The sequence below is a fragment of the Phascolarctos cinereus genome, unplaced genomic scaffold (genome assembly GCF_003287225.1).
Source record: "Phascolarctos cinereus isolate Bilbo 61053 unplaced genomic scaffold, phaCin_HiC Scaffold_1;HRSCAF=81, whole genome shotgun sequence".
Classification (NCBI taxonomy): Eukaryota; Metazoa; Chordata; class Mammalia; order Diprotodontia; family Phascolarctidae; genus Phascolarctos; species Phascolarctos cinereus.
In genome coordinates this window covers 70,517,052-70,539,948 of record NW_027555514.1, presented here as the reverse complement: position 1 = coordinate 70,539,948, position 22,897 = coordinate 70,517,052, and positions in this window count along the sequence as shown.

The following is a 22,897-nucleotide window of genomic DNA, read 5'->3' as shown; positions in this document are numbered from 1 at the left end:
TTTGTTTCTCTCAGTCTTCCTGATTGCTTTTCACTCTGTGTGTATCTCCCCCAATAAAGCCAACTTGCTTTACTGTATTATCTTGAATTCCGGTTTCATTGTATTGGGCCTTTGGCAGTCCAAACCTCCCTAAGTAAGTGTTAAGACAATGAGAAATGGCAACAGGCTTTTAAAGACCTGGCCAATTGCCTCACCAGTGTTGGATTATTGCAAGATCCAAGCAAAACCTTTGTGTTTTACCTTGATGCTCGCCTAAACAGCTTAACACCTTATATGAGAGCAGTCTGGTAGCAGAAAAGGGAGGTCTACCTATAGTATTTACCAGCAGAGGGCTTAAAGTCCATGAGACTTGGAATTTGGTATACAAGATGGAATTCTTGGCTTTGAAAATGGGTTGTCACTGATAAATTCTCAGGCTATGTATATGGAACTCAATTTCAAGTATGAAGAGATAGCAACCCACTGACTTATCTTGACAAGTGCTAAGTTAGAAGCTGCCTGCCAAAGAAAAGAGGCAATGCTGGCCAACGATGAGTTCAGCATACATTATTGGCCAGGGAAGAGTAATATAGATGCAGGTGCTCCATCACGCACAGGCCACGTGAGTCCAAAATTAGGCTGACACTCAGTGAAAGTGTGAAAGCAGTCTATGATATTAGAGGAAAAGGATGACTATCACATCAAAGGACAGCAGAGAGTCTAGGACTTCCACCAGAGCTTATACCCCAATGGATGTAGTAGACGTGGCCATGTTGAACCAGTCCCCTTTGTCTTAGTTGTATTTGGACAGCTAGAGGAGGGTGAAGCAGTGTAACTATCTACAAGAAGAGCAGCAGAGTGAGAAAGAGTGTGACACTCAAGACCCGAGCTTCATGCCACAGAAGGTATCCTGTTACTGAGAAAATAGCCAAAGTTAGAGCGAGATCATGGAATACACCATGGGACATGAAAAAGCATCTGGTGTTATCCAAGATGTTTCACTTTGTGGCCAACAAAGCACTTCATGATGATTTTTGGAAACAGGTCAAGAGATAACTCTGGATCTGGTGGGAAATGTATTCTACTGTCTCAATAGGGCAATAGATATCTATAAAGAAGCATGACACTTGTAAGCAGTGTGTTCAAAGGAAAGCGCTACCAGTTTAAACTATACTTCAGAGTTTGTATACACAAGCTTGTTATCTTTGGAAGAGAATGAAAAAAAAAAGTAACATATCAGAGGTGAGAGACCATTTCACCAAGTCTGCATGGACATATTGAACCAGTAACCAGAGTGTTTTAACAATTGCTAAGATTTGATAGTAGAATTGTTTATATATGGGTTCTCTAACAGGATCCATTCTAATCAAGGGGGAGTCTTTAAAGGCAAATGACTCAAGGAAACGTTAATTACACCAAAAAATGTGACCTGTTTCTTTGAAAGAAACCAAGAAATCCAAAACTATTATCTTGCCATCCACAAGGAAACCCATGGCCTTAGGATTTTAATCACACATTATTAAAATGGCACTCCGAGGCTTGAGCAGAGAGTTTGCTGGTGTCAAAATGCGGCATTTCTATTGCATCCATAAAAAGACAACTAGATTGTTGCCCTAGACTTCACTCCATCTGATTTTTGGGGAAGAGTCAAGTTCACCTATTGGATTTGTGCTTTGGAATCTTCAAGGTGGAGAAAATATAGAGCCTTATATTGGGTGGATCATACAGCCCTAGATAATAGGACACTGCAAAGCCAGTAGATCATAGCCAACCACTGGCTGATTGGTGGTACTACTTGGCTCCAAGGAGTAGATGAGCAATGGAGAGTTGACTATGTAAACTTCAAGAAGGGCCTATTTACCGATTGTAAATAGACTATCAAAGCTAGATAATAACTCAGGAGATGCTTCAGATGAAGAGAAAACTATGTGTTGGTGCCCCCAAGTCTGTCTTGGCCTAAGAGGGACTTTTATTCAGACAGGGAGTAAAGACTGAATCCAGAAGCTGCAACTTTTTTTGCTTCATACTACAGATGTGGAGGGCCCCTAGAGACCAGAGGCTAACTACAAAGCCTAGAGCAAGTTCTGTAGGGCCAGTGAAGTCTAGAACTTCCACACTCACATTGCTTTTGTGAGGGGGGTTGTTATATTCTTATACAGAATTTAAGGTTTGCAAAGCACTTAATATATAACCTCATTTCATCTTCACAATGACCACGTGAAATAGGCAATGTTATCTCTATTTTACAGGTAAACAGCCTGTGGCTCATAGGGCTTCTTGGGCTTGCCCAAGATTACTCAGCCTAGGGGCAGCTAGGTGGCACAGTGGATAGATCACTGGCCCTGGAGTCGGGAGGACCTGAGTTCAAATCCAGCCTCAGAGACATAACGTTCACTAGCTGGCGACTCTGGGCAAGTCACTTAACCCCAATTGTCTAACAAAAAAAAAAAACAGCAACCAAACACACACAAAAATAAGATTACCCAGCTAATTAAGTGTTAGAGGTAGGACCCTGAACCAATATCTCTTCTGATTCTAAGTTCAGAGTTCATCCCACTTTACCATACTGTTTCTCTAATAACTAAGACAAGAATTCTGGAGATTTTTAGGTGAGGCAAGGAAAATTATCTTTGTGTCTTGCCGTTAGTACAGTCCTGGAAGGACATGCTAGAATGATGCGTTTTCATGGTCTCCTCTAGCTCCATGAGATGAATTTAGATGGCTTTACTTTTATCTTCCTGAAATTATTTTCTGGATGGAGAGACAGATAAAGAACACCGGTGTGCATTAATTCTTGAAAGCAACGAATCTGTGGTAGACATCATTGAGAACAAAGATAAATTAAGCTTTGCATGGCAATTTTAGTCATGTTGCTGACAGAGAATCAAGCAAGTGCTGGGGAGATGGGGAGGTGGCAAGTTGAGGGGGGTGAGAAAAGGAGAAGGAAGTAGAGGCTGCCATGGGCAAAATGGATGCTCACCTTTCACTAACAAGGTAAAGTGGAGAGTCTTTTGTTTCCTCTTCCTCTTGAGAGCCTCTGCTCTAACATGGCATTGATTCCTTCTTTGAAACAGCTTTGTTCTCTCCATCCTGAAGTGCAGCAGAGACTGGAGTGATGAAGAGGTGCTGACTTCTCTGAGTGGCGGGGGCACACTTCTGTTGTTTGAATCCCCCACTTAAGTGGAGCTTATCTCGATTAAAGGAGGAACAGGCACAGGTGCTCTGACTGTTCCTTGCCCGAGAAAGCTTCCATGTCCTAGCTATAAAATGGTATCGCCAGACGTGGGTCATGAAGTAGTTTGGGTTACCATCCTTTCTTTTGTTGGAACTGGGGTGAGGGGGGTAGGTGGGTTTCAGCAAGGAATATATCTCTGGAGAGAGAAAGGGAGTAGTCAACCTGACCGTAGCTGTGGTTCAATGAAGGGGGGAGGTGCAGAATCGGGAGAGCTGAGATGGGAGGAAAAGGGAGAGGACCTGGCTTCTACCTGACATTGCCCAAATGATAGTTCCCAGACAAGTATCTATAGGTAGAGCAGTTCCTAAAGAAGTATCAATCAATCAGTAAGTATTTATTAAAATTCCTGCTAAGTGCCAGATACTGGGATACAAGCGCAAAGAATGAAGCTTCTCAACTCAAAAGGAGCTTATATTTTTTTCTTTCTTTCTTTCTTTCTTTCTTTTTTTTTTTTTTGAAAAGGCAATGGGCTTAAGTGACTTGCCCAGGGTCACACAGCTAGTGAACTCAGGTCCTCCTGACTTCAAAGCCAGAGCATTATCCACTGTGCCACCTAGCTGCCCCCAAGCTTGTATTTTAATAGAGGAGACAACCACATCTACAAAACACACAGCATAAATAGGACATATATAAATACAAATAAAAATTAAATTGTTAAATATAAGGTAGCTTGGGATGCAAGGTGGTAGAAGGGGAGTCAGAAAAGACTTCATGAAGAAGAAGATGCTTGAGTTGTATTTTAAAGATGAGGAGGACTCTGTGAGGTAGACATTAGAAGGGAATGCATCCCAGTCAAGTGGGAAGGCCAGTGCAAAAGCATGGGGACTAGAAATAGAGTGTTGTGTGAGAGTAACAATGTAAGAATCCCAACAAAGATGTTTTAATACACTCGGGGTACATTTACCAGGGCCAGCTAGGTGGTGCAGTGAATACAGTGCTGGGACTGGAGTCAGCAAGATTCATTCTCCTGAGTTTAAAGCCAGCCTAGACACTTACTTGCTGTGTGACCCTGGGCTCTGTTTGCCTCAGTTTCCTCCTCTGTTAAATGAGCTGGAGAAGGAAATAACAAATCCCTCTAGCATCGTTGCCAAGAAAACCCAAATAGCATCACAAAGGGTCAAATAAGATTGAAATAATTGAATAACAACAACATTTACAGATGTCTTGACCAGTTGGTACCCTCTCCCCCACTCTGGCATTTCTGGAGTTTGGGATATAGCAATGGGATGGCATATTTCACAGTGGTCTTCCAAGTGAGTTATGCAAAAGATGTTCCCTTGCAGTGTGGGAAGAAAACATGAGTCACGTCTGGCAACAAACACATCACTCTACACCCCCTAGTCCACCATCCCTCTACTGACAGCGGTGGGGGTGGGGGTGAAGCCACGTATTTCATTAGCGTCTGAGTGCTCCCATCTGTGTAGTAGTGTTTCAGAGGTACATAAGCCAGTTTGGTCAAAGGGCGTTTTTGCTGAGGAACTGGGTTCAGTTCATAATGCACATATAATGAGGAAGTGTATGTAGGTGAAAAATACTGGAGAACACAAATATTTGCTGTCGGCATCCTTCTGTGGCAAAGGACTGGGGGAATTTCAAGTGGTTGTTGATATGTTTTGGATTGTTAACTCATTAGCTACAGGAGCACTGATGTGGGTGAAGGCTTCATATCTTGGTAGCAAAGACATGGGTTAGAGGCTGTATAACTGAGGCACACTCAAGAAAGCCAAGAACTGGAGAAGTTTCTATTCTTCCATATTCTGTGTGTGTGTGTGTGTGTGTGTGTGTGTGTGTGTGTGTGTCGTGTGCATATGTTTAGTCAGTCAATATGCATTTATTAAGCCCCTACTATGTGCCAGGCACTAAGTAGAGGGAAGAAGTAGAGGTTACATGGTTGGACCTGGACTTTAGGAAAATCATTTTGATGGCTGAATGGAGGATGGATTGGAGTAGGGAGAGATGAGATAGATAGACATATATATTATATATGTATATATACATATATATTATATATACATATATATTATATATATGTGTGTATGTATGTGTATACATATTATATGTGTGTATATACATATTATATGTGTGTGTGTGTGTGTGTGTATATATATACACATATATATGTATGTAGGTATGCATTTATACAGAGAAGAAGGAGGAGGAGGAGGAGGAGGAGGAGAGAGGGAGAATTTGGAGGAGGAGATGCAGACTGTGAAGTCATCTGTATAAGGGATTTCCAGGAAAGAAAATCCCTCTACCAATGCAAATTGGCAACTGTTCTCTAACTCATACTTCTAGAGAGTTACTTGGAGTACTGAGACTCTAAATAACTTGCCCAGTGTCACGTAAACATATGTTAGAGGTAGAATTTGAACTCAGGTCTTTGCCTATTCTCTAGAGAGGAAGTTACTTCCTATTTAGCCATGGGTAAAGAAAAGGCTCTGCTCACCCACACCCACCCCCAGTAGAGGGTCTCAGTTAGTAAGGGCAGGGAACCTCAGTGTCCACGGTGAAGGAAAGGACCCCAGCAAAGATAGGGACCCCAACTTAGTTTGAGAAATCAATCCCTGTAGCAAAAGACCCCTGGGGTGAAGAAAAAGGCCTTATCAAGAGCGTTGTGGAGAAGAGACCGGACTTGACCATCAGGTGAGGAGCTGGGTCTTAGCACCCAAAATGAGCAAACAACAATAAGAGCAGAGGCCCAAGACAAAAACCCAGTAGAGGAAATTAACTCAAAAGCCCCAAAAGCAAAGCCTCCAAGACAAACAGCATACTCATGAGACAAATGAAAATTCCTAGGAGAAATCATACTATTTTTAAAAGGAGTTCAAATGAAATTATAAATGAAATGAGAGCAATAGAGGAAAGAATTAGAAGAGAAATGAGAACTACACAGGAGACTTGGAAAGAGAATTAACAGTTTAACCCAAGAGATACAAAACCTTTCCAAAGTAGCAGACTCCCTAAGAATCAGAATGGACCCAATAACTAATAGCTAGCATTTATGTGGTGTGTTGATGTTTGCAAAGTACTTTTACAAGTATTATCTCATTTGATCCTCACCACAACTCTGAGAGGTAAGGGCTACTATTTCCCCATTTTTACAGATAAGGAAACTGAGGCAGAGGTTGAGTGATTTGCCTGGGTTCATGTTAGTGTCTGAGGCTAGATTTGATCTTAGGTCTCCCTGACTCCTTGACTGCAGCATTCTATCTTCTGTGCCATCTAATTACTTCTAGAAGCTAATGACTCTAGCACATAACAAGAAATATCCAAAACAAAGCCAAATGATTGAAAAAAATAGAAGAAAACATAAAATATTTTATATAAAAAACAACTGACCTGAAAAACAGACCAAGGAGGGATAATGTAGGAATTATATTAGCCTATCTAAAATCCACATTAAAAAAAAACTATCCAGACGTATTAAAACATAAAGGGGAAATGGAATAGGATTCATTACTTAATAGAAACTGCTGGGAAAAGTGGTCAAGAGTAAGCCAGAAATCAGACCAACATTTCACACTTTATTACCAAGATTGTCCAAATGGATACATGGCCTAGATATAAATGGTCACATAATAAACAGATTATAGGAAGAGGAAAGAGTGCTTAAGAAGAATACTGCCCACTTGTGACAGAGAGATGATGGATTAATATGCAGAATGAAAAACGTATTTTTTATGTAGCCAGTGTGGGAATTTGTTTTGCTTAATTATGATTACATGAAAAAAGAGCTTTTTCTTCTTCCTTTGCTTCCCTTTCTCTTCTTTTTTTTTTCTTTATTTCACCTCAGGAGAAAGTGGAAGAAAAAAGAAGTGTTTAATAATTGAAAATACATGTTTGTGCACATGTGCATATATGTATATATGTATGTATGTATATTCACATATATTCTCAAGCGGTGTCTTATCTTTTCTTAAGGATCCTCTTGGCTCCCTCTTTCTTGATGGAAACCCCAAGGTATTAGCTTGACTTCCCCTTCCAGGGCCTCTATTTGGGGGCTGCTTTCCTGCAATATCAGAAAACCACATGGTGGAGACCCTGGTTGTACCCACTATTAGTCTGTAGTAAGACTGTGGGTCTCTGCAATCACAGTGCTTACTTAAGGATAAGGACTCACTTGCCAGAAGGGAGTCCTGCCATTTCAGTACTATACATTTTCCTCTTGAAATGTAGATGAGAGTATACTCTGAGGATTATAGATGGTAAAATGGTAAACCCCAAATTTGGAACACACAGCTTTTTGTGGTCCAAAATGGTTTAGGAGAACTTAACAATTTAGCTGTAATTGGATAACGCACTATTTCAAACATCTCAATGTAAGCCTTCTTTCCAAAGTACTTATGGTAGATACAGAGCAGAAATGATTAGTAATTTCTCAGAGGCAACTCTGTGCTCTCAATGATGGTGAGAAGAGGCTTAAAGATGTAATAGAGATCATGTACATAAAAGGGCTTTATAAATTGTAATGCACCATAAAATATAAAATAATTTTATTATTGTTATTGGTGGTATTCAGCATTGTTGTTGTTGTTTCACAAATACAGGAAACCAAAGAAATAATTTAGGTAACCTTGATGCTTTTCCCGTCAGTTGTAGGGTAGGGGAGGAGGAAAAAAGATGCAACCAAGGACTCTGATTTAATTTACACACATACAGAAGCCAGATTGCTTTGTGTTGTGATTATTCTTGTCCAAGGGAAAAGATTATTTATTGTGCCAAGATTCAAGGTTTCTTTCATTACTCTAAAGCAAACCACTCCCCCAACAGCATATAGAAGCATGCTGCTGGGACGTAACTGAGGCAGCATGACTACAGAGAGGCTCTTTGTCTAGAAGGAATGAGCAAAACGGGGCATCTATTTTTAAAATCTCCTGTCTTGGTGTCTAGAGGGTGAGTTAACTGATCCAAAGAGGTCAAAATCATAATCTGCTTTTTTTTTTTTTTGGTAATTATGAGCTTCACAGAATGGGGGCGGCGAGGTTCCTTCAGCTTCTTACCTCTAAGAGCAGTAAGTTCCTCTGTTTGGGTTTTTAACTGATATTTTTCTTGTTTGGTCAAGTATTCTTCTTTACTTCTAAGGACTCTGCAGCAGCATCTGTGGGGAGAAGGGAGGGTGTTCACATCTCTGATGGGCATTTCCTAGGGATGTTTCTCCATTAGTACTTAGAACATGTGGATACTCCTGATTCTCTGTTTGGTGGACATGTGAGATCCTAGTGAATGAATCTCTCTTTTGTATGTGTTTTGCCCTTTTCAAAAAGTGCAAAATACAGTAAAATAACTGGATATTTTTAGAAACAAAAGGAAAAATAAATCTACTTCCCTTCTTCCATGGCCAAATAAGCTTCCTCATGACCTATATTTCCCTCTTTCTGGATGAAATAATAACAACTACCAACCACTACAAATACTGTCTTCATCTTTAATCCCTACCTCCGTCATAATTAAAACCAACCCCATTTTACAATCCACCCATTCTCTCTCCTCTTGCTCTAGAAAACCAGGCATTCAGAAGTCTGCTATAGCTCAAGGGCAATTAATATCACAAAATGACAAGCAATCTTGGAGCAGCTGTAGAAATGGCTACAGGAGGGAACAGGCCTCGGCTCAAAGTCACTGTAGGTAGTCTGTGCCCTGTCTAGCATATGGTTTATGCATAAGAAATGAAGAGATTTCCATTGCCTAGCATAATGCAATTAAAATGTATACCCTCAGAACCCACCCAAAGCCAATGTATTCTATATTGTGCTTAAGATCCAGGGGCAGAATTGAAGTTTGGAGGTCAAACATCTTGAACTAGCAAGTAAAGGAGGAGGGATTTGATCCTTAATAGGACATGCAGACATGTGTTCATTGCCCACGATAAAATGCTATTATAAGCACCAGGTAGGGGTGGGCAGGGGTAAGTTATGAACTAAAGCAGTTGGGTGAAGCTAGTAAATACTATAATTTCTGGCAAAACAGGTCTTTTTCTGTCTCCTTTCTTTTTATGTTTTCAGCCCTTTTGACATATACGTACATTTTAACATGAATAAAGAAAGAAGAGTGACTGTTTCTAAATGCTTAAAAATGACAGAGCATTTGTTCTCTTTGATGCTATTTTATTTCAGTAACAATCTTCTTTTTTTTTTTCTGATTAGCACAATGGCACAGACTTTACTGTACTTTAAGGTCTTTTTTTTTAACTGTTTTAATCACATCAAAATGAACTTAATTCAAGTCTCTGTTAAACAACAGGAGCCATCTGCCTTGACAATTGCTCTGACCCTGGATTGGCAAAAGCTTCTCAGAGATGAAAAAAGCTCCTTACTGACTAGTGCAACAGACAGCTGGAACAGCCCATAGATCCAAGGCTTACTCTTCTCTGCTTGACTGTACGCAAGAAGGGCATCAGTGATTAGAAGAGTTTGCATTTGTATAGCACTTTCCACTTTGCAAAGAAGCTGCTTCATGACAAGCCCTTGAGATAGAAAGTGCAGGTGTAGTACTTCTCATTTTACAGCTGAAGAAACTGAGGCTCGGTGAATCGGAGTGGCTTGATCAGCTGGTAAGTGGCAGAGCTAGATCGTACCACTATTTACCATTCTATTCTGTTCCAATTACAGAAGTTCTTACGGGTAGGCACATGCATCAACTCAACTAGTCTTCCTCTCTTCCCTTATTCCACAGGCATTTACTGCCACAAAGTAAGTCTTGGTCGATGCCCACAACTGAGCATTTCAATATATAACAGGAAAATGACGAGGACCCCAAGTACTGTTATATGAGCAATAGAATATCAGATTGTGAAGAATTCAACTGTTTGCTCTCGTGTAGGCTTCAAAGCAACCTTTGTTTAAACTTAAAATCTCTGTCTAGGATGAGCAGCTCAGAGAGCTAGAAAGTGGCATAGAGGAACATGAGGAAGTGGACCTACAAACTAATGGTTCTGATCATCAAAATAGGCTAAGACAGGAAATAACTGGATAGGTATGGAAATAGATGAAGGTGCCTTAATAATGTGGTCGTTCATGAAATATATAGCCACACTGAATGGTGGGAATGTTTATGTTTTATTGCACTGGTTTGGGGGGGGGGGAGTGGCAGGTTCAGCCAAACCAAATGACAGAAGAACAGCCACAGGGCAGCTGATTCAAGAGATTGATTTTCCCCCAACCCTTAGTGATGGAGAAAAATATTTCTCAAAAACTTGTAGCACCTAGGGGAAAGGGAGGATGCAACTGACTGGATCACTAAATGTAAAGTAGGGGAAAGGAGCATAATACCTCTATGAACAGGTTGAGTGTTGGGTTTGCCACAGCTGTCAGTCAGGTAAAGGCAAAACCTTTCTAACTAAAATCTCATCCTCTTCAGAATGAATAGCATTAGAAAGCATGGAGTAAGCGCAGTGTGGCATGGGCACGTAGGCCACAGTGAACCTGGAGCAGGCCTCAGAGGACTGAATCACAGGCGGCTGTGGAGGTTTCCAGACTTCTCAACCCATGAATGCCAAAGACAACTGAGAAGGTCAGTGGGAAAAGTCTGTTTCTGCAGTGCTGAGAGTGGAGAACTGGATCTCAGATCCGGTTCCCCAAGAGCGGGGAGTGTGGGCCCCAGGGGCGGCAGCTACCTCCTGAGCTTCTGGCCCACAGACTGAGGGGGAATTGAGTGGCTGATCAGAGGGGAATTGCAGGGATCTCTTTGCCAGTGCTAAGGCAGGAATCTCTTGCTTTGCCTGTGCTTGGATCTGGGTCACAGTTTTGGGTGGTGGTCCTGGAGCAAGGAGGAACGCTGGACAGGTGGAGCTTGCAGTGGCTGTGGAAAGAAAATTCTCCTCAGTTCCAGGACAGAAAGGAGTGCTTGTGGTCACTAATAGATCACAGCACAGGCCAAGAAAGGAGTAGACACCTCGCCCCTTATCATACCACCTTGGAAGTATTGAAAATTTACAGGTCCCTACAAGTATCTCTGAAAACAGCTGTACAAACCCCCGAAGCTTGGCACAGTACATTCTCCACATTGAAAGCAGAACTCTTACCTTAAAAAAGAGTTTAAAACTCAAGTAATTGGCTGGGATCATGAGCAAGCAGCACAAAAAGAGTCAGACTATATTATCTTACTTTTCTGACAAAGAAGATCAAAACATACAACCAGAAGAAGACAACAAAGTCAAAGTTCCTATATCCAAAGCCTCCAAGAAAAATATGAATCGGTCCCAGGCCTTGCAAGAGCTCAAAAGGGATTTTGAGAAGTAAGTAAGAGAAGTAGAGGATAAACTGGGAAGAGAAATGAGAGTGATGCAAGAAAATCATGAAAAACAAGTTAACAGCTTGCTAAAGGAGACCCCCAAAAATACTGAGGAAAATAACACCTTAAAAAATAGCCTAACCCAAATGGCAAAAGAGGTCCAAAAATCCAATGAGGTGAAAAATGCCCTAAAAAGCAAAATTGGTCAAATGGAAAAGGAAGTCCAAAAGATTATTGAAGAAAATACTTCCTTAAAAATTAGAGTAGAGCAATTGGAAGCTAATGACATTATGAGAAATCAAGACACTATAAAACAAATCCAAAAGAATGAAAAAACTAGAAGATAATGTGAAATATCTCATTGGAAAAACAACTGACCTGGAAAACATATCCAGGAGAGAGAATTTAAAAATTATTGGACTGTCTGAAAGCCATGATCCAAAAAAGAGCCTAGACATCATCCTTCAAGAAATTATCAAGGAAAACTGCCCTGATATTTTAGAACCAGAGGCCAAAATAGAAATTGAAAGAATCCACCAATCACCTCCTGAAAGAGATCCCCAAAGGAAAACTCCTAGGAATATTGTAGCCAAATTCCAGAGTTCCCAGGTCAAGGAGAAAATATCACAAGCTGTCAGAAAGAAACAATTCAAGTATTGTGGGAACACAATCAGGATAACACAAGATTTAGCAGCTTCTACGCAGGGCATGGAATATAATATTCTGGAGGGCAAAGGAGATAGGATTACAACCAAGAATCACCTACCCAGCAAAGCTGAGTATAATCCTTCAGGGGAAAAAATGGTCATTCAGTGAAATAGAGGACTTTCAAGGATTCTTGATGAAAAAACCAGAGCTGAATAGAAAATTTGACTTTCAAATACAAGACTTAATTGGAACATGAAGAGGTAACAGGAAAGAGAAATCATAAGAGACTTATTAAGGTTGAACTGTTTACATTCCTGCATGGAAAGATGATATTTATAACTCATGAGACCTTTGTCAGTATTAGGGTAGTTGGAGGGAAAAAATTATATGTATGTATGTATGGATAGATAGATAGATAGATAGATAGATAGATAGATAGATAGATAGATAGAGGGCACAAGTTGAGTTGAAGTTTAAGGGGTCATATCTGGAGAATAAAATTAAGGGATGAGAGAGGATTATACTTGGAAAAGAAGACAGGGAGAGGTACAGGGTAAATTATCTCACAAAAAAAAACAGAAAAGAAAAATCTCTTAAAGTGGAGGGGAAATGGGGTAAGGTGAGAGGGAATGAGTGAATCTTATTCTCATAAGATTTGGCTTAAGGAGGGAATAATATACACATTCAATTGGGTATGGAAATCTGTCTTACCCTACAGGAAAATAGGGGAAGAAGGGGATAAGAGAGCAGGGGGTGATAGGGAGGAGGGCAGATTGGGAAAGGAGGTAATCAGAAGCAAATACTTCTGAGGAGGGACAAGATCAAAAGAAAGAATAGAATAAATGGGGGGGCAGGATAGGATTAAAGGAAATAGAGTTAGTTTTTCACAACATGTCTACTATGGAAGTGTTTTGTATAACTGCACATGTATAACCTATATTGAGTTGCTTACCTTTTCAATGAGGGTGGGGGGCGGAGGAAGGGAGAAAATTTGGAACCCAAAGTTTTAAACACACATCTTTAAAAAAAAATATTTTCACATGCACCTGGGAAATAAGACATACAGGAAATGGGGTACAGAAGTCTATCCTGCCCTACAGGAAAATAGAAGGGGAAGGGGATAAGAGAAGGGGAGGAGAGATAGAAGAGAGGACAGACTAGGGGAAGTGGTATTCAGAATGTATGCCAACTTGGGGTGGGGGGAGGAGTGAGATGGAGTGAAAATTTGGAACTCAAAATCTTGTGGAAGTAAATGTTGAAAACTAAAAATAAATAAATTTATATTTAAAAAAAGAAAATAAAAAAATAAACTTCCTTCCTAAAAAAAAAATAAAGAAAAGAAAAGAAAAAAAGGAAGAAAGCACGGAGTAATGGAAGGAGCATCGAGTGAATACCCTGGGGTCTAGCTTTCGTTCTCCGTCTATCTAGCTTCATTTAATTAACTTTCTTGGGAAAAGTCCTTTAAACTATTTGGAAGTCAATTTTCTCATCTGTAAAATAATGAGTTAGAGTAGATGATGTCTCTAAGGTCCATCCCAGCTCTAAAGTTTTGTCATCCTGTCTTGTAATACTTCCCACACTGTTGACTTGTATTGTTATTTGATTTACATGGTTGTTTGTATGTTCATCTTTCCCCTCTCTGTCTCAGATTTTTTACCTAGATGGTAATCTCCACGAGGACAAAGACCATGTCTTGTATTTCTTTGTATATCTACACAGTATAAATCTAGTTCAGGACCCTATGTATTATACACAGAACTATAGAGTCTGATTTAGAAGGAGCATCAGAGACCATCCAGGTGAGCCATGCCTGAACAGGTATTCCCTCTACTCTATCTTCAATGAAGATCCACTTGTTGGAGATTGAGGGACCATCTAGCCTTCACTGGAAGAATGCCATGGGAGAATAACTACCTCCAAATGCAGCCCTTCTGGATAGCTTTAATTGTCAGGGAATTTTTCTTTATATCAAATCTAAATTCTCCTCTCTGAAGCTTCCATGCATTGGACTTAGCTCTATCTCTGACAAGTTAAGCCAATTAGAAAAAAAAGTAAATCTCTCTATTGCATGACAACCCTTCAACTACTTGAAGACAGTTACCATTAGTACCTCTTCTCCCTTGCAAAACTCCTATCCAAGTTTTCCCTTCTCCAGGTTAAACATTTCAAGTTCCTTCAACCCATTTTTGTATGGTTTAGTCTCCAGAACCCTCACCATTCAAGTCATTCTCCTCTGAACTCTCTTCAGTTAGACTTCCTAAAATGTGAGGTCCCAAACTGATCAAATTATGGGGCAGCCAGGTGGCACAGTGGATAGATTACTAGCCTTGGAGTCAGGGAGATCTGAGTTTGAATCCAGCATTAGATACTTACTAGCTGTGTGACCCTGGAAGAGTCACTTAAACTCTTAGTTCCAGTTTCCTCCTTCGCAAAATAGGGATCAAACACCTGCTTCATAGGATTGTCATGAGGATTAAATAAGATAACACATGTAAAGGACTTCATAAACCTTAAAATACTATGTCATATTAGCTACTATTATTTTCTACTATTATGAACACAATTATTTATATATAAATTGACCAGGGCTGAGTATAGCTACAATCAATGGCACTCAAAGTACTACATTCTTTACACATATTTATTCATCAGCAAAAGTAAGATGGCCTCCCTTCAACTCAACTATCTCCATCCCTAAACACAACAAAGGATTACGACTAAGGAGAGTCAAAGTAGAGATAGGAATAAGAAAAATAACCAAGAAAGTAGCAGCATTCTCATGAATCTGAATTTGTCTGAGGGTTCTTCATATATTTTCCAATTTCAGTGGCAAACCACGGGTTTCTCTCATCCTTGTGTTCATTCCACATTCCTGTAAGTATTCCTCAGCCAAGCCAGTAGGTTAATTTGCTTAGAGCTGACTCTGATTGAATGGAACCACAGTTGTCTCTGAATAGGAGGGGCCAGCTGGAGCTATGATAGAGTGGAGTAGGATGAGTAAGGACCCAGATAAAAAAGAGTTTGTTCACAATCAGGAGCAGTCAGGATGCTAGAGAGGATCAGGGAGAGGGCAACAGCAATGTTTTATTCTTTATATATATACATATAAATTTACTTATTTTTAGTTTTCAGCATTTACTTCCACAATATTTTGAGTTCCAAATTTTCACCCCATTTAACCCCTCCCCCACTCCAAGATGGCATGCATTCTGAATACCCCTCTTGAAAATAATTTTTACTTTTTTAAAAAATAAATTTTATTAACATCTCTTTACATGTCCCCTCATGTCCTTACCCTCTCTCCTCCCAGAATCTAACCCATATAACAGATAATTTTTAAAAGGAAAAAAAATAATGAGCACAAAAATTAGCAAAATTGACCAACATATTTTAAAAAATCAGACAATAAATACAATTATTCATAATCATAGACCACCTATCTCTGCAAAATAATAGATGGAATTGTTTTATCATATCTCTTCTTTGGGATCCGACTTGTTCCTTATAATTTTTCATTTATTTTCAGTTATTTTGCGGCCATTTTTCTTTCCATTTACATTGCTGTGTTTATTATGTATAGTTTTCTTAACTGTGTTTACTTTGCTCTGCACCAGCTCATGTAACTCTTCTCATATTTCTCTATATTCATCATATTTCTCATATTCTTAAAGCATAGTAATATTCCATTATATTTATGCACCACAATTTCCTTAGTCATTTTCCATTCAATGGACATCTATTTTATTTCCAATTCTTTGCTGCCACAACATGTTGCTATAAATATGTTGGTGCCAATGGAGTCTTTCTTTTTATCAATGGCCTTCTTGGAATCTACACCTAGCAGTGGAATCTTTCGGTCAAAAAGTATAAACATGTTAGTCACTTTATTTGCATAATGCCAAATTCCTGTCTGGAATGGTTGTACTGATTTGTACCTCCACCACCAATGTATTGGTGTGCTAATCTTTCCATAATTTCTCCAATATTAGTTACCCCCATCTTTTCTAGTTTTCTGGGAGTGAGGAAAAACTTCAGGGTTGTTTTGATCTGTATTTCTCTTATTATTAGCAACTTGGAACATTGTTTCATATGATTATTAGTAGTTTGCAATTCTTCTTTTGAGAACTATTTATTCATCTCCTCTGATGAATAATCTATTTGAGAATCATTATTTATTTTATATATATATATATATATATATATGCATATATGTATATCTTATAGAGAAAGCTAACAGATATATATAAAAATATATATAATATACATAACACACATATATGTACATATATATCTGCTAGTTGTTTCTCTACCTTACCTTTATCTGAAAATTTCTATATGAAGATTTTTTTTAACAACTGCTTTCTTTCTTATCTCCCACATACTTTGTTTGTACAGATGATTTTCAATTTCATGTAATCAAAAATACCTATTTTATCTTTTGTAACCACCTCTGTCCCTGGTTTGGTTACTTTATATTCTCATAGTGTATTCATAACCCCCATTTGATCTTCCTACCAGCTCTGACAAGTAGGTGTTATCATATTAACATCCTTGAAAATACCATAAAATAAAGAACTTTGGTTACTGTGGGATCCTGATAATGCTGCATCAATCCTTAGATGTTCCTCTTTTATCCAGATGGCAGCTCAGGGTAGGGGGTGGGCAGGTACAAGAGTTCAGGTATGGAAGGTTGTTAGATTAAAGAGACAGTAGCAGTAGGCTCTCACACCCTAAACATTTTTAGAACTGTATCAGCTGAAAGCCAGGTCAACAGTTAGCTTTTATAGTCAAATTAAGAGCTTAGATGACCTATGAGAGAAAGAGAGTAAGAAGTACATGGTCTGAAATGGAAGGTAGTAAGTTATCTTTGTATTTCAATTTTTTTTAACTTCTAAATCCAATTGAAAGAGATTTTTTTAAAGAAAAAAAAACAAAAGAGTTTTTGACAACTAAAGGGCATTTTCTTTTCTAGAAGAACCAAATATTTTTCTAAAAGCAAATTTTATTTTCCCAAATATTTGACAGGAGCAAGCTGTAAAATTCTGAAGAAGTGTAGTCAGCTGTGCAGATTGACTTTTGAAGTGTAAAATAAACCTTTACTTAGCAGATGTCAAGATGAGACTTTGCAAGATAATGACAGTTTTTATAGTAGGTTGGTGGCAAGATTTCTGAGAAGGATGAATAAAGTTTTGGTGCCAAGTCTTAGGAAAAGAAAATGACAACATGATTATTAACAATTGACTGAATTCAGGAAAGCAAAAATCAGGGTTTTAATTTGTATGATTAGATGGCACAAATTGCTCAGTAAATAACAGTAGGATACAGTGATTTTTTTAAAGGACAGTCTTTTTTATCAGGTAGAAATTAGAGCTAATCTAAATCCCCAGCTTTTAAAAAATCACTCTGAATAAGAATGATTTAAGAGAAAACTCAAAAAGCTTTGGGCCAGGGAATAGAGAGCCATGGAGGAATTTTTAATCACCATGTTCAGAATCTGCCCCTCTGGCAGCAGCAGTGGAAAACAGAGAGGGATTCTTAGAATGTCAGGTCCAATTCAATTGGAAAATGCTTCAGACACTTACTGTGTGATGTTGAGCAAGCCACTTAACCATCATGACTCAGTTTTCTCATCTGTAAAATGAGGAGGTAGGATGCTAAAGTCCCTTTCAATCCTACTTATGAGCCTATAAGAACTCTGTCATCTCATCCGGAACTTCTATTGACTTTAAAGTTGTAATCCATTCTCTTTTTTCTTTCCCTGGAACAGTGAATCCCAAACCTGGTTTTGCAGCACCCTACAATATCTCTCATTGTTTCAGGGGATATCCAGAAATCCTCCAATCAAAGCTAACTGAGTCAGTTTAACTTCAGCACAGCGTTTTAGGAGGGCAGAGTTATCAACAAAAGAATCTCATAGCTATTAAAGCTGGAAATTCATGTCCTGGAATATCAGGGCTTATTTTCTCAAGCTCTTTTAGCTCTTCTGCATGAATCAGGTTCTAGATATTCAGGAAAGGATGTAGTTAGACAAGTAAAAGCTGGTGTTGATGGTTTCTAGGTTCAATTGAATGTTCAAGGCTTCTGCTTTTAACAGCACTTGCAACATCTTGCTGGTCAGGTACTTATAAATATCATGGAAGAAATATACTTTCATAAAAAAATCTCCTTATAATAACAAGACTAACATAGGTGGAATTTCAGCACTGATTCTATTGAAACTCATTTAACCAGAGCTTCCCCTATTAACCTTTCAATTGCCTTCTCCTTTGCATTAAAGAACACCACAATTATAGGATCATGGGATTTAGAGTTGCAAGGGGCCCCACAGATAATTGAGTTGCATCCCCTTGTTTTCCAGATGAGATGAAGTAACTTACACAAGCCCACCCAATCTGTTAGTTGAAGAGCTTAGGTTGGAATCCAGCTGTTTTGATTCCCAATCCAATGCTCCTCCAACAGCACCATGTAACAGCTGATTACATGGAATCAGGGTCCAAAAAAATGAGCTGAAATGTACTAAATCCATTGTAACATTAAACAGTGACAAATACAATGTCCTAAATTTGGGAATCCCAATAAAACTGTGCAAGTATAGGGTGGGGATGTTTGGCTAGAAAAGTTAACATGAAAAATATCTGGATATTCTCATTGTGTGCAAAAGTAATATGAGTCAATAGTGGAATAAGGTAGAAAAAAACAAAACACCAACAAACCTAACTTAAAATCATAGACCTGGAAGGAAAGTCAGAGTCCACCTGGTCCAGTCACTATCCAAATCATAAATTTCATTCACATAATGAGGCATCGAGGTGCAGGGAAGAGAGTGCTGAATTTGGAGCCAGAAAATCTGACTTCAAATCTGCCACTTACTTATCTCCGCCATCTTAAGCATATCATTTAACCTTTGTTTCTCATCTTGAAAATAAGGGGTTGGATTAGATAACTTCTAAGGTCCTTTCCAGCTTTAGATCTGTCTATCTATGACCATCCTTAAGGAGCTGGAATCCAGCAAGCTTAAATGCTTGCTGATTAAACTAGCCTCTGGAAGATGTTTGATAAGACTTTAATAAGATGGAAGAATCATTATGTTCCCTTTCAACCCCACCCCAAGATAGCCTATTCCATTTCTATTAGGAGACATTGCAGCATTAGGAGACAGTGTGGTGTAGTTGATAGAGAATAGACTTGGAAGTCAGGAAAGTCCGGGTTCAAGTCTTGCCTCTGATACATACTGGCTTGTGTGACCCTAGGCAAATCATTTAACCTCTCATTCAGTCAACAAGAATTTATTAAGTACTTATTAAATGTCAGGCATTCTACTAAGTGCTGGGAATATAAATAACTGTAGAAAGAAAAATTGCCCTCGACCTCCAGGAGCTTACATTCTAATGAGGGGAGATGGTACATAAAAGGAACCTGAAAAGGGAGAAAAGGAAGACAAAGATGTCCAGAACAGAGTGATGGTAGAGGAAGTCCAGAGCACAACCTGGAGAAGAAGGAGATATGTCTGGCCTATGGGCCTCCCTTAAATGGAGGTCCTGGGAAGAGCCATCCAATCAAAGAGAGGAAGCAAGGGCAAAGATTATTTCCAGCATGAATTCCAAAGCTAGAGTAAGGCTTCAGGATGAAGAGCTGGGCCATGTAGAGGGAAGTCTAGAGTACAGACTGGAGAGGTTCTAGGTAACTCAAGAATATACGTTGCAAAATAAAATAAAATAAAAAGACTATACGTTGCAGAAAATATGCCAACCTGCATCAGTGTAAGGAGTTTCTTCACCTGGGAGTTGTCTACACCAATGGAATCACAAGCCAGAATCACTATCCCTACTGTGGCGTAGTCTATCGAGAGCTGGCTTCAGAGTTAAGAAGATTGGGGGTTCCTAGTCCTACCTCTGGCTGGCTGTATGAACTTGGACAAATCACTTCACCTCCACTTAGTGCTCCAGGAAAATCACTAAGGCTAAAATTGCAAGAAGGTACTGACATGCATTCAGAGAGGGAGTTCTTCACTGGGAGCTTCCTAAATTAATTACAGCCCCCTTCCTTATTTAATACCCAAATGCCTTCATTTATATCACACTTTCAGTTCTTTGGGGTTTTAAGATATTGACTAAAAAATAGAAGGGATTCACAAAAAAGACAGTATCCACCAATATTCATCTCCTAATTGTTTTTCCTACTCAGCTACAGAAAGAATTTTATATGCATCAGAATCAAGGTAATGTGTGGCTATACTCTCTCACAAAAGAGTAGATGGGTGGTTTGAAAGTCCACACACATGCACACTCTGACTAGTCCAGTTGAAGTAAAATATGATGAGTGGCCCAAGGCTCTGCTCACACCTGTTTCTCTCAATGCTCTCCAGCAGGAAGAGGATGGGCTTTCATTAAGACTGATAGTTTTCACCACTTGGTGAACTGATACATGGCCACATAGACATATAGCTTAGAGAATACAGGTGGATACTTCTATGGGCTACCAGACCTCATATTATGGTGAAGGTATTGAAGGCCACAAAAATCTTATTATCTCTATCTCCGAAGCCTCACAACCGATTTCAGGAATTTGTATGAGATTGTTGGCAATTGAATGAATTCTGACAGACCAAGTTCTCTGTACAGTTTCCTAACCATGCATGGTTTTCTAATTACACTGTAGATAAAATCTCACCATTCAGAGTGAACTGACTGTTTCGGTGGGGAGTGGAGCCTTGCCTCAAGGAGAGAGAGTGATTTTTGATAATTTGATTTCAGCTGGTTGCAGTTACAAGAGGGTCTGAATGGCTAGATGGGACCACTTGTAACCAACTGCCCATAATTGTGTGCAGATAAGCAATGTTTCTCTGGGAGGAACAAGAAAGTCTCTTTTAAAGAAAGAGCAATGGGGCAGCTAGGTGGCACAGTGGATAGAGCACTGACCCTGAAGTCGGGAGGACCTAAGTTCAAATCCGGCCTCAGACCAAACACTTGACACTTACTAGCTGTGTGACCCTGGGCAAGTCACTTAACCCCAATTGCCTAAAAATTAAAAAAATAAAAAAGAAAGAACAACTACTACTAAAAGAGCAAGATCCCTAAAACTATCACTTGCCCACCTCTCCCTCCCTAACCTAGGGAAGGTTGTTTAAATGTATAATTTCTTATCTATAATCTTTTCATAGTGATGGTTCCCATCAGGGCCATATAGAAAACATTTTATTTTAATGGTCCCCCAAATAGTTATGGAAGCACATAGAAAATAAGATAGGAAACCACACACCCTCTTACCTTCCACCAATGTCAACATTGAACTGTCAACCAGCCTCAGGCCTTCCAATGGTGATTTAATTGGTTGCTATACTTTGCTTATTTGTCTGACACTGACAGTTCAACCAAAGAGTGACGTTGGTGAAAGGGGATAGTAACGGGGCAGCAGAAGAATGTGGGAAAAATCACACATCTCAGAGTTCTAGGTAAAGCTCTAAGACTATAAATTGAAATAAGGGGTTGGCCTGCACTGGTAGAAGTCCCCTCCCCTGGGAGTTCCCTATACCAATGAAATCTATTCACTATTCTAGTTTAGTGACAGTGAAAGCTGTTAGATGTCAGAAGAATTTACTGATGAAGGTTATACCACTTCTTTTCTACTTAAAAGCTAATAGAAAATTTTGCATCCCCCTCAGCCCTGATATACTTTCATATCTTTTTGTTTGTTTTTTAATTTTTTTATTATTTTATTTTGAATTATCAACAATCACTTCCATAAGCTTTTGAGTTTTAAATTTTTATCCCCCTTCCTCCCCACCACCCTCCCCAAGACAGTACACAATCTGATATAGGCTATATATATATACATTCCTATTAAACATATTTTCACATTAGTGATGTAAGTAAGAATTAGAACCAACAGGAAGAACCACCACAAAGAAGAAACAAAACTCAACAGAAGAAAAAAAATAACAAATAATATATTTCGATCTGCATTCAAACTCCATAGTTCTTTCTTCTTTGTGGATAGCATTTTCCATCATGAGGCCTTTGGAGATGTCTGAGATCCTTGTATTGCTGAGAAGGGTTAAGTCTGTCTTAGTCATCACACAACATGGCTGTTATTGTGTACAAAGTCCTCTTGGTTCTGCTCATTTCACTCAGCATCAGACCATTCAAGTCTTTCCAGGTTTTTCTAAAGTTAGCCTGTTCATCATTTCTTATAGCACAATAGTATTCCGTTATATTCATATACCACAACTTGTTTAGCCATTCTCCAATTGAGGGGCATATTCTCAATTTCCAATCCTTTTGCCAACACAAAAAGAGCTACTATAAATATTTTTTGTACATGTGGGTCCTTTTCCCATTGGTATGATCTCTCTGGGATATAGCCCTGAAGTGCTATTGCTGGGTCAAAGGGTATGCACATTTTTATAGCACTTCGGGCGTAGTTCCAAATTGCTTTTCAAAATGATTGGATCATTTCACAACTCCACCAACAATGCCTTAGTGTTCCAATTTTCCCACATCTTCTCAGACATCTATCATTTTCCTGTTTTGTCATGTTGGCCAATCTGATAGGTGTGATGTGGTACTTCAGAGTTGTTTTGATTTGCATCTCTTTAATCAATAGTGATTTAGAGCATTTTTTTCATATGACTATAGATGGCTTTAATTTCTTCATCTGAGAACTGCTGTTCATATCCTTTGACCATTTATCAATTGGGGAATGGCTTGTATTCTTATAAATTTGACTTAATTCTCTATATATTTTAGAAATGAGGCCCTTATCAGAGAGACTGGTTGTAAAAATTCTTTCCCAATTTTCTATGTTGCT